The sequence below is a fragment of the Rhincodon typus genome, chromosome 22 (genome assembly GCF_021869965.1).
Source record: "Rhincodon typus isolate 14 chromosome 22, sRhiTyp1.1, whole genome shotgun sequence".
In the NCBI taxonomy this organism is placed as follows: Eukaryota; Metazoa; Chordata; class Chondrichthyes; order Orectolobiformes; family Rhincodontidae; genus Rhincodon; species Rhincodon typus.
In genome coordinates, this window is record NC_063353.1 from 31,760,156 (window position 1) to 31,770,764 (window position 10,609).

Consider the following 10,609-nt stretch of genomic DNA (forward strand, 5'->3'; position numbering starts at 1 on the left):
CCTACCAACTTCTGGGTGAAAAAGTTTTACTTCATAACCCCTCTAATCCTTCTATCACCTCAAATTTGCACCCCCTGGAAATTGACTTCTTTGCTAGGAGAAACATATTTTCTCTGTCCAATCTATCCAAAGCCTTCATTACTTTGCACAATCCAATTAAATCACCGCTCAAACACCTTTATTCCAAGGAAAATAATCCGAGTCTATACAATCTTTCATTTTACCTGCAATTTATGATCCCTGGGAACATTCTTGCAAATCTCGTCTATATTCTCTACAGCAATTATGTCCTTCCTGTAATGTGATGACCAGAACTATGCACAAACTCCAGATGTGGCCTAGCCATGTTTATGTATTTCCAGCATTACATTCCTGCCTTTATATTCAAGCTGCTTCAGCTTCCATTAGCCTGTGCTGTCGCTATCTGCTACTGACTGACCATTCCTTTTTTAGAAGGTGTATGCACTTAAAAATAACAACTAATTTTTTACAGAATTTTCTCTGTTCTGCTCCTTTTAGATTCTTCTGGGTTCTTTTCATTGTTGGTCTCTTTAGGACTTTGCACAAAACAATGTCTGCCCGCATGTCATAATCATGATTTTCTTTTGGGTAGCTGCTGCCAATACTTCTTTAGCACTGGTCTTTGGGGCTGTAGGTCTCAGGAGAAGTGGCTCATGTCTTTAGTAACAATATAAAGTTTATTACATGTTATTAACTATTTACAGGTTTCATTATATTGATGGCAACATAAGGAGCAAAAGACATGACTGTCTTCAATTACCATTGATGCTCCACCCGATGGCTTTGTTAAATATCAGAATAGACAGAGCTTCAGCCAACTCCTGGATTAAATGTTTCATATGCATTACAGTATCTTAAAGTACATTTACCATGATGTTCCAGCCAATACATATCCCTCAACAAACATGAAACAAACATAAAATGCATCCAATTAAAAAAGATAATTTAATGTGAGCACCTAGGTTGTTTACTACCTATATTTATATTCTGCTATATTTGCAATTATCAGTCTCTGTTACAGCCATCCCATGAAAGAGTCCAGTAAACAAGACTGTGACATTTATACTTCATCCTGATTTTTATATGATTTACGTGAGCCAAAACTCTGAAATTCACACATATGCATTTAAACTTTTATCTTTATTGTAGCATTAAAAATAAAAGTACTCTTTAAAATTTTTGTTGCATAAACTTGCAGGTGAATGGGAAGACAAAATGTATAACATTAACACAGAAACATAGAAAATAGGAGCAGGAGTAGGCCATTTGGATCTTTGAGAATGCTTGGTGACTCATTATGAGCATGGGTTAATCATCCAACTTGATAGCCTGTTCCTGCTTTTCCCCATGTCCTTTGATCCCTTTAGCCCCAAATGTTATATCCACTGCCTTCCTGAAATGATGCAATGTGTTGGCCTCAACTGCTTTCTGTGCTTTTGACTGCAAATCCCACAGATTCTGGGTGAAGAAATTTCTCCTCATCTCACTCCTAAATGGTTTACCCCATATCCTTAGACTGTGGCCCTAGTTCTAGACTCCCCATCCATTGAGCACATTTTTCAGCACCTACCCTGTCTAGTTTTGTTAGAAGTTAATTTGTTTCCATGAGAACCCCCCCTTCATTCTTTTGAATTCTAGTGAATATAATCCTAACTGATTCAACCTCTCCTCATATGTTCATCATGCCACCTCAGGAATCAGTCTGCTAAACCTTTGTTGCACTCCCTCATAGCAAGAACATGCTTCCTCAGATAAGGAGATTGAAACAGCACATAATATTCCAAATGTGGTCTCACCAAGGCCTTGAATAATGCAGCAAGAAATCTATTCTCTTGTACTTGAATCCGCTCACTATGAAGGCCAAAATACCATTTGCCTTCTTTACCGACCACTGCACCTGCATGTTTACATTCAGCGACTGGTGTACAAGGCCACCCAGGACTAGCTGCACATCACCTCTCTCAAATTAAAGCTGTTCAGATTATAATCTGCTTTCCCGTTTTTGCTACCAAAGTGGATAACCTCATAATTATCTACATTAAATTTCATTTGCCATGCTCTTGCCCACTCACTCAGCTTGTCCAAATCACACTACAGCAGCTTTGTGTCATCTGCAAATTTGTAGAAATTACATTTAGTTCCCTCATCTAAATCACTAATATATAGTGGGAATCACTGGGGTTCTAGTACTGATCCCCGTGGTATCCCATAAGTTCATGCCTGCCATTTGGGAGAAAGACCCATTTATTCTGGGTGGCATAGTGGCTCAGTGGTTAGCATTGCTGCCTCACAGCGCCAGGGACCTGGGTTTGATTCCGCCCTCAAGTGGCTGTCTATGTGGAGTTTGCACATTCTCCCTGGGTCTGCGTGGGTTTCCTCCGGGTGGTCTGGTTTCCTCCCACAATCCAAAGATGTGCAGGTTAGGTGGATTAGCCATGCTAAATTGTCCATAGTGTCCAGGGATATGTAGGCTATGTGGATCAGCCATGGGAAATGCAGGGTTACAGAGATAGGGTACGGGATGGGTCTGGTTGTGATGCTCTTCAGGGATTGGTGTTGATTCGATGGGTCAAATGGCCTGCTTCCACACTGTAAGGATTCTATGAGTCCTGAAATAAAACAAAAAACCGTAGAAATGAGATCTGAAACAAACAAAAGCGGAAATTGCTGAAGAAACTAGCAGGTCTGGTAGCATCTGGGGAGAGAAAACAGAGTTAACATTTCAAGTCCTGTGACCGTTCTTCATAACTAGAAGCACTTAGGAAAAGGTGGTATGTGTGCTGGTGACATTCTGGAGGGTGGTGGGAGTGGTAGGAGTGAGCATATAGGTGGAAATGGAAACCAGAGAGAAAGAAAAATGGATAGGCACACAAAGGGGTTGTAGATAGTAATTCAGGGAAGAAGATGAGCTTTGCTGGAGCACTGTAGCAGACCTGAGACAGAAATGATGGCATGTGAACATGACGGTGTATTGATGTGGTTTTAAAAAACACCAGACATGTCAACGCATTTTACAGCCAATGAAGTACTTTTGAAGTTTTTCACCATTGTTAGGAAAACCAGTTTTGTGCACAATAAGCCCCTGCTCCTCCCTCCCCCCAAACAGTAACAGGAAAATAATCTGTTTTTCTGATGTAGATTGAGAAATAAATTTGATTTGATTTGATTTATTATTGTCACATGTACCTAATTATGGTAAAAAGTATTGTTTTACATAAGTACGGGTAGACCATGCTATACAAAGTGCATAAAGGTAATAGAACAGAGTGAGGAATACGATGTTACAGCTGCAGAGAAGATGCACAAAGAGCAAGATCAACTTTAAGTTTGAAATTTAAGAGGTCCATTCAGATGTCTAATAATAGCAGGGAAGAAGCTGTTCTTGAATCTGTTGGTACATCTGTTTAAGCTTTTGTATCTTCTGCCTGACAGAAGAGGCTGTAAGAGATTATAACCGGGTTGGGAGGGGTCTTTGATGATGTTGGCTGCCTTCCCGAGGCAGCAAGAAGCAGAGATGGAGTCAATGGATGGAATATTGGCTTGCGTGATGGAGTGGGCTGTGTTCACAACTCTCTGTAGTTTCTTACAGTCTTAGGCAGAGCAGCTGCCATACCAAGCTGCGATGCAACCGGATAGAAGGCTTTCTGTGGCGCATGTACAAAAATTGGTAAGAATTTTTACAGACATGCTGAATTTCCTTAGCCTCCTGAGGAAGTACGTATTGTTGTGCTTTTTTAACCATCGCATCAACATGGGTGGACCAAGACACATTGTTGGTGATCATTACTCCTGGGAACTTGACAGTCTTGAACATCTCCACCTCAGCTCCATTGAAGTAGATAGGGGTGTGCCCTCCTCCTTGCTTCCTGAAGTCAATGACCAGCTCTTTCATTTTGCTGACGTTGAGGGAGAGATTGTTATCTTTACACCACACCACCATGCACTCAATCTCGTTCCTGTATTCTGCCTCGTCATTGTTTGAAATCCGGCCTACAATGGCAGTATCATCAACTAACTTGCAGATGGAGTTAGGATGAAATTTGGCCACATTGTGATGAGTGTACAGGGAGCATAGTAAGAGGCTGAGTACGCAGCCTTGCACAGCACCAGTTTTGAGGACTGTTGTGCAGGAGGTGTTGTTTCCTGTTCTCACTGATTATGGTCTGTGGGTCAGGAAATTGAGGATCCAGATCCAGATGGCAGAGCAGAGACCTAAGTGTCAGAGTTTGGAGATTAGTTTGGTTGGAATTATAGTGTCAAAGGCAAAGCTGTAATCGATGAGTAGGAGCCTCAATAGATATCGTTGTTATCCAACTGTTCCAAGGATGAGTGCAGGGCCTGGGAGATGGCATCTGCTACGGACGTTTTGGGATGGTTGGTGAATTGCATGGCATCAAGGCTGGAGACTAGAGTTGAAATGAGCCATGAATAACCTCTTGAAACATTGCATAATTTGGAGGTACAAATACTGACCTTGGGATAGTTTTCTTTTGGTTTTCTTCAAAATATCAATAAGAACTTGTTAGATTCCACAACTCTCAGTTCAGCATCATATCTGAAAGATAGCAGATCCATGGGGCATTAGCCTTGATGTTTGTGTTTAAGTAGGACCTTATGATTCAGGAACAGGAATGCTAGCAACTCAGTCATGCTAATTGTTTCTCTGATTGTCCAGTACTGGACTTTAGATCTGACAGTTTCATGTTCTTCTTCCGGTAACCCCATGAACCAAGAGGAAAACTTGCCACAGAATAGAGCCCATGGCCTGAACCTGGACATCTTTTAGTGTTTGTGTGCTTTAGTTACCACATGGTTCTAGCTATCTCAGAGACTCTTGTTTCCTGCCATAGGCTTATCAGAAGGATTTACAGATTAAGAATCAACTAGATTGGCCATATCATGGACTCACCTTCTGTAGCCATCATGTCCTGGACACGATCCTGGAGATTTTGACTCAGAGGTGAGGATGCTACTTATTGTGCTACCAGGCTTTTCTGGCTTCACATTAGAATCATACAATTCAGCAAAGAGGGAGTGCATTCAACCCTTTGTGCCCTTGCCTACTCCCCTGATTTGTCCCCAAAGTCCTACAAATATTTTCTCTTTAAGTATTGATTAAATTCCCCTTCGAAAGTTAGATTTGAATTTTCTTCAGGCAGAACCTTTGAAATCCTAACCTAATTGCATTAAAAAAATCTTCCTTTTGATTGTTAGACCAAATAACTTCAATCTGCATCCTCTTATTTCAGATTCACCTGCCACTAAAAGCTGTTTCTACTTGATCTCGTACCATGGCCTGTATGGAGATAGCTGGTCTCCGTTTGGGAAGACTTTGCAGTGCTGCAATGGGTTCAGGTTCCCTGGATGATGCAGGACCTTAGCCAGACTTCCAGATTCCTCTTAATATCTAGTATCCTCTGACAGAAGGAATGTGCACAAAGATATTAACATGAAAGAAAAAAAGACCTCACATTTATAACTCAGCCTCAGAGCATCCAAAGACGTTTACAGCTAATGAATTACTTTTGATTTTGGTCACTAGTGCAACATAGGAAATGCAACAATCAATTTACTTGCAACAAATTTAAATAAGATAAATGACCAGATCATCTGTACTGGCAGTGCTTTGAGGAGATCAAGGTGGTCCAAGGCACACGGAGAACTCTTCTGCTCTTCTACAGTGGTGTCATGGGATCTTTCACAGCCATTTGAAAGGGTTTCAATACGATGTTTCAGGTGGTATTTCTGACAGAACAGGACACCATCCATCCTTCGCTGGAAACATCAGGTCAAATGATGTTCCTGAGGGGGACTTGAACCCACAATTAAACAGGATTAGGCTTGGTTTGTAATGCCTTTCACAAGTAAGTAAACCATGCAACTCACATGGAAATGTGATACACAGGCATGGTTCAGTAGGGTGGACCTATACACAGCAAAAGTCAGAAAGTGCAAGAAGGAAAAGGATAAAAACTAACAAATGAATTAAAGCTAAGGCTGTGATCTCTAAACAAAATAAACTATTCTGGTTGTTGGAGAATCATTAAAAATTTTTAAGTCCTGATTATTTATTTTTATCGTTAGACAAAAAAAAACAGGGCTCGTCCGGGATTTGAACCCGGGACCTCTCGCAGTTTAGAACAGTAATTTCCCCTAAGCGAGAATCATGCCCCTAGACCAACGAGCCCTCCTCTAGAAAGAATTGAAGATTTTTAACTTCTTTCTTAGAACTGCCACGTCTCTGCTACTTCAGGCTACATATTGGAGCTGTACAGAATGTGGATCAGGTTACATGGAAACTCAACAGCAGCACAATGCACACACATGTTCCTCATCAGCCGGGCAATGTTTAGAGGTGACGTGCAGACCAGGAAAACACACATTTTAAACTTGAATTGAGTCATCTGATGTAAACCAGCTGATATTTACAGTAATATAATTACTCTCAGCATTTTTTTGTACATATGCCACGCAAGTAAGAGGAATCAGCCAAGGTTCTGAACATGAACCAATACTTTTGTTGGGGAATACAGGTGAGGATATGGCAAAGTTTTGATGTGCTGCCCTGTATAGTCAACTAGCTGGTCTGAAAACTGCAAGGGTCTCAACTCAGCATCAGAAACATATGCATTCAAGACACACTCCAAAATCTCTCACAAATAGATTGACAGTCAGCACGTGCACTACACTTCAGAAATACTTAATTTGCTAAAACACACTTTGGGATATCCAGGCATTGGGAAAGGTGTTTTCTTTTCTTTGTAGGTTTAAATCTAAATTATAGAACTTCTCTGACTGTGAAATTCATGAAGTTTATCATCAAATCTGTTAAGGGGAATCTGAACTAAATAAATGCATATAAATACACAGCTACTGTGCACTTTATTTGAACAGTTACTGGGTGTCCTTCTGTATTTTTTTTGGGCTGGAAATAATAAGGTTACGTTCTTCTTCGTGAGCATACATACTATGGTGCAGACTTTCTCTGTGCTGCGTGTATGTAGAAGCTATGTTTTTGTAACTTGAGCATCACTCCCTAAAGCTGTTATGTGCAGGGAAATCACATAGACGTGGCTGTTCTTAGTGAGAACAGGAAACAAGACAGCTAGAAAGAGGCTCGTTGGTCTAGGGGCATGATTCTCGCTTAGGGTGATATCAAAGCTGAAATTGCGAGAGGTCCCGGGTTCAAATCCCGGACGAGCCCTGTGTTTTATTTTCCCCCTCTTTCACTGGATAGATTAAAAACCATGAATTACACAGTTATAATTTTATTTTACAAAGTTTCTTTGCTGTATAATTCTATTGTCATTGCTCAAGGCATCTCAAATAAATTCAATCTCAACCAATCTTGTCCCACTCCATCCCCATGGATCTTAGGTATTGCCAATTTTGCCTATTTGTGTCTTCTTCATCCACACCCTATTAAGCTTTGTCTCATGGTGAGCATTTTTAAGAGACACGCTCAACATCATCACAGTATTATAAGTGAGGGTATAAAGGTCTCACACTCTATCTTGCCAGGGATCACTTGAAGCATGACATTTTATTGAAAACATGCTGCTCAGTTGTAATCTAATAAATTAATGTTAGCCCAGACAATGATGTGCTTGTGAATGCAATGTTTGTATGTAATGGCTAGTTATAATAAATATCTTAGATTTCTGCAATACAACAATATGTTTCTTATATTCTGTGGAATATTATAAGCATTACTGTATCAGGTGAAATACCCTAATTGAGGTGAGGTAAGGTTATATCCTGGCTAGCAGCAGTGGCCATCTATTTAAAAAAAAACTAATATCTTGGTTGAAGATATTTGGAAAACTGAAGGCCATATAGACAACAGCTTTAGACATCAGAGAATTCAGACTATCAACAGTATCAGTTTCTCTGTGTACAGATGCTGTATTGATCTGTGAATAGGGCATTGACTGCCAACAAGATGGAGCTAATTTCTTTTGGTTGGAAAGTAATTTGATTTAAAATCTTTTTCTTAAGATTACTCGAATTAAATTAAAAAAAATACAGTCCACTTTACAGCTGAGACACTACAGACAACTGGAAACTTAGTTTGGTCTGTCCTGACAGTTGATAATGCAGTAAAATCTCTGACTACAGCTGAGCAGTCTGGTTCTAAAATTTAGCACTTTTATTTTCCACTAACACAAAGACAAGGTGACTTTCAAAAAGAAAAAAATTATACTGACTTTTTAAAGGGGCAAACATGCATAGCAGAAACCTTGTTATGGAATGGGAATCCATAATGGGCATACTAAATTACAATGGTTCAGATCACGTATGCAGTTCTATTTAACCATAAACTGATGTACAATTGAGAGAAGAACTATAAAGTCTTATTCAGCGTGAATGACTAGGGGCTTTGCAGAATTAATACATCAGATCTCTTCAACATGATCAGAAAAGATCCGGAAAGTTCTCTCAGATCAGCTCAAGGTAAGGATTAACTTCAGGATTAATAGACTTCAACTCTTGTCGTACAAACAGTAATCTCAATAATCCTTTGACCAGTTTGTCAGAACATGCTGCAGCAAAAGGCATGAGTGTTACTTTTATAAGGGTGAACTGTCAGAGATCCTCATTAAGTCAGTCATCAGCTCAAAACCATTTAAAGCCTTTAGGAATGATCTTTGGACAAGAGAAAGGTTCTTACCATTGAAGCATTACTTTAGGATAGATGCAAGTGTGAAGCCATAGTTGCAGGCGAACAACATATACATGCTTTAGGTGCAACCAACTCTATCGCTATGGTCAGAAAAGCAATAATATCTGTACCAAATGCTGTTTGTTGCATCCTAAACTGTCCAGCTTTTCTTGATATTTGGAAAGCAAAGGATATTATGATACCGAGGGATATCGGGCATGCATGTGTAAGAAATCTGATTCCAAAGGCCAAGCAACATCTCAGAACAAAACACTGGTGACCAATAAGACACAATACAGGCAGTTTGAAAAGTGTTAAGAACTTGCACAATGTAAACACATCAATGAAGTTCTGAGTCAACCAAGGAGTATCAGATGATGAGTGAGTTTTTAATATTGTTAATACCACAAATCATGTTGATGGTACAAATTGATAAGAAGCCTATACAACAATTCATATATTATGTTCTGAAAAGGCAGGAAAGCATAAACCCTAAATGCTAAACTCCACACAGGAGCCAGTACCAATTTTACTAATAATTACTGGTTTCTTACAAATACTAATTGTTTAATTCCTCCTTCCCACTAGATGCTTGCTTCTATTACATCTATGAAAATTTATTTCTGTTTCCTTCTGTGATGATACAACTAAAATAATTGCTTAATTGCTTTGTCATTTCCTAGTTCTCATTATCAATTCTCCTGTTTCAGACTGTCTGGGTCCTATATCAGTTTGCACTAATCTTTTTCTGTTTACATAATTATAGAAGCTCTAACAGTCTGCTCTTATGTTCCTTGCAAGTTTGCTCTCATACTCTATTTTTCCCCTCTTGATCAAACTCTTAGTCCACCTTTGCTGAATTCTAAACTGCTCCGATTCCTCAGAATTGTTACTTTTTCAAGCAGCTTTATATGACTTCTCTTTGAATCTCACACTAGACTTCATTTCTTTTATTAGTCGCAATTGGGCCACGGGACTTCAAATGCTAATTTTGATTTCTCTTCACAGATGCTGCCAGACCTGCTGAGCTTTTCCAGCAATTTCTGTTTTAGTCACTTTTCCTACTGTTGTTTTTACTCAAAAGGAATACATAGCTGCTGAAAGACTCTCCCCTTGTGGGTCCAGAGGGCATAATCTCAGGTTCAGGGAGTGTACATTTAAAACAGAGATGACAAGGAATTTCTTCTTTCAGAGGGAAGTCAGTTTATGAATTCTTTACTGCAGAGAGCTGTCGATGCTGGGTCGTTAAGTATATTCAAGGCTGAGACAGATAGATTTAAGACCCAAGTTTCACATTGGACTATTTCACTGTCTATCCCAATAAATAATTGTCATGTTATAGTCACTTTTTCCTAAAGGAGCTCTCACAACAAAATTAGTAATTAACCCCTTTTCATTGCATGGAACGAAATCTAGGATAGCACGCTGGCTAGTTGGTTCCTCAATGTACTGGTCTAAAAAAAGTATTTTGCCCACACTCTAGGAATTCATCTTCCAAAGTATTATTGTTAAAGTGGTTTACACAGTCTTCATGCAGATTAAAATCACTTTGTTTACTGCTTATTACATAATTTCCCACTTAAATCATCCCCTACCTTAACACTACTGTTTGGCGGCCTGTAGACCACTCCCACTAATATTTTTCACCCTGTTGCTTCTTAGCTCATCTAAGACTGATTCCACATGTTGATTTCCTGTGTCAAAATCTTTTCTCACTACAGTACTGATTTCATCTTTCAGTAATATTGCCATGCCACTTCTTTTCCATTCTTCCAAAGATTGAATAGTTTTGAATGCTTAGTTTCCAGCCCTAGTCACCCCGCAGCCATGTATCTGTAATTACAACTATATCATATCCATTTACAAATCTTTGCGCTGTTAATTCATGCACCTTATTGCAAATGCTGCATGCATTCTGATATGTCA

At 39.4% G+C, this 10,609-nt stretch overlaps 2 non-coding genes across 2 annotated transcripts; one reads left to right on the plus strand and one right to left on the minus strand.

Moving 5' to 3' along the window:
* Positions 1 to 6,118: 6,118 nt before the first annotated feature.
* On the minus strand, positions 6,119 to 6,208 carry trnap-agg. The gene is given in 2 exon segments: positions 6,119 to 6,154; positions 6,173 to 6,208. It is a non-coding gene; the product is annotated as a tRNA-Pro (tRNA).
* Positions 6,209 to 7,135: 927 nt separating this feature from the next.
* Positions 7,136 to 7,225, plus strand: trnap-agg. Its single transcript is given in 2 exon segments — positions 7,136 to 7,171; positions 7,190 to 7,225. It is a non-coding gene; the product is annotated as a tRNA-Pro (tRNA).
* Positions 7,226 to 10,609: the final 3,384 nt, after the last annotated feature.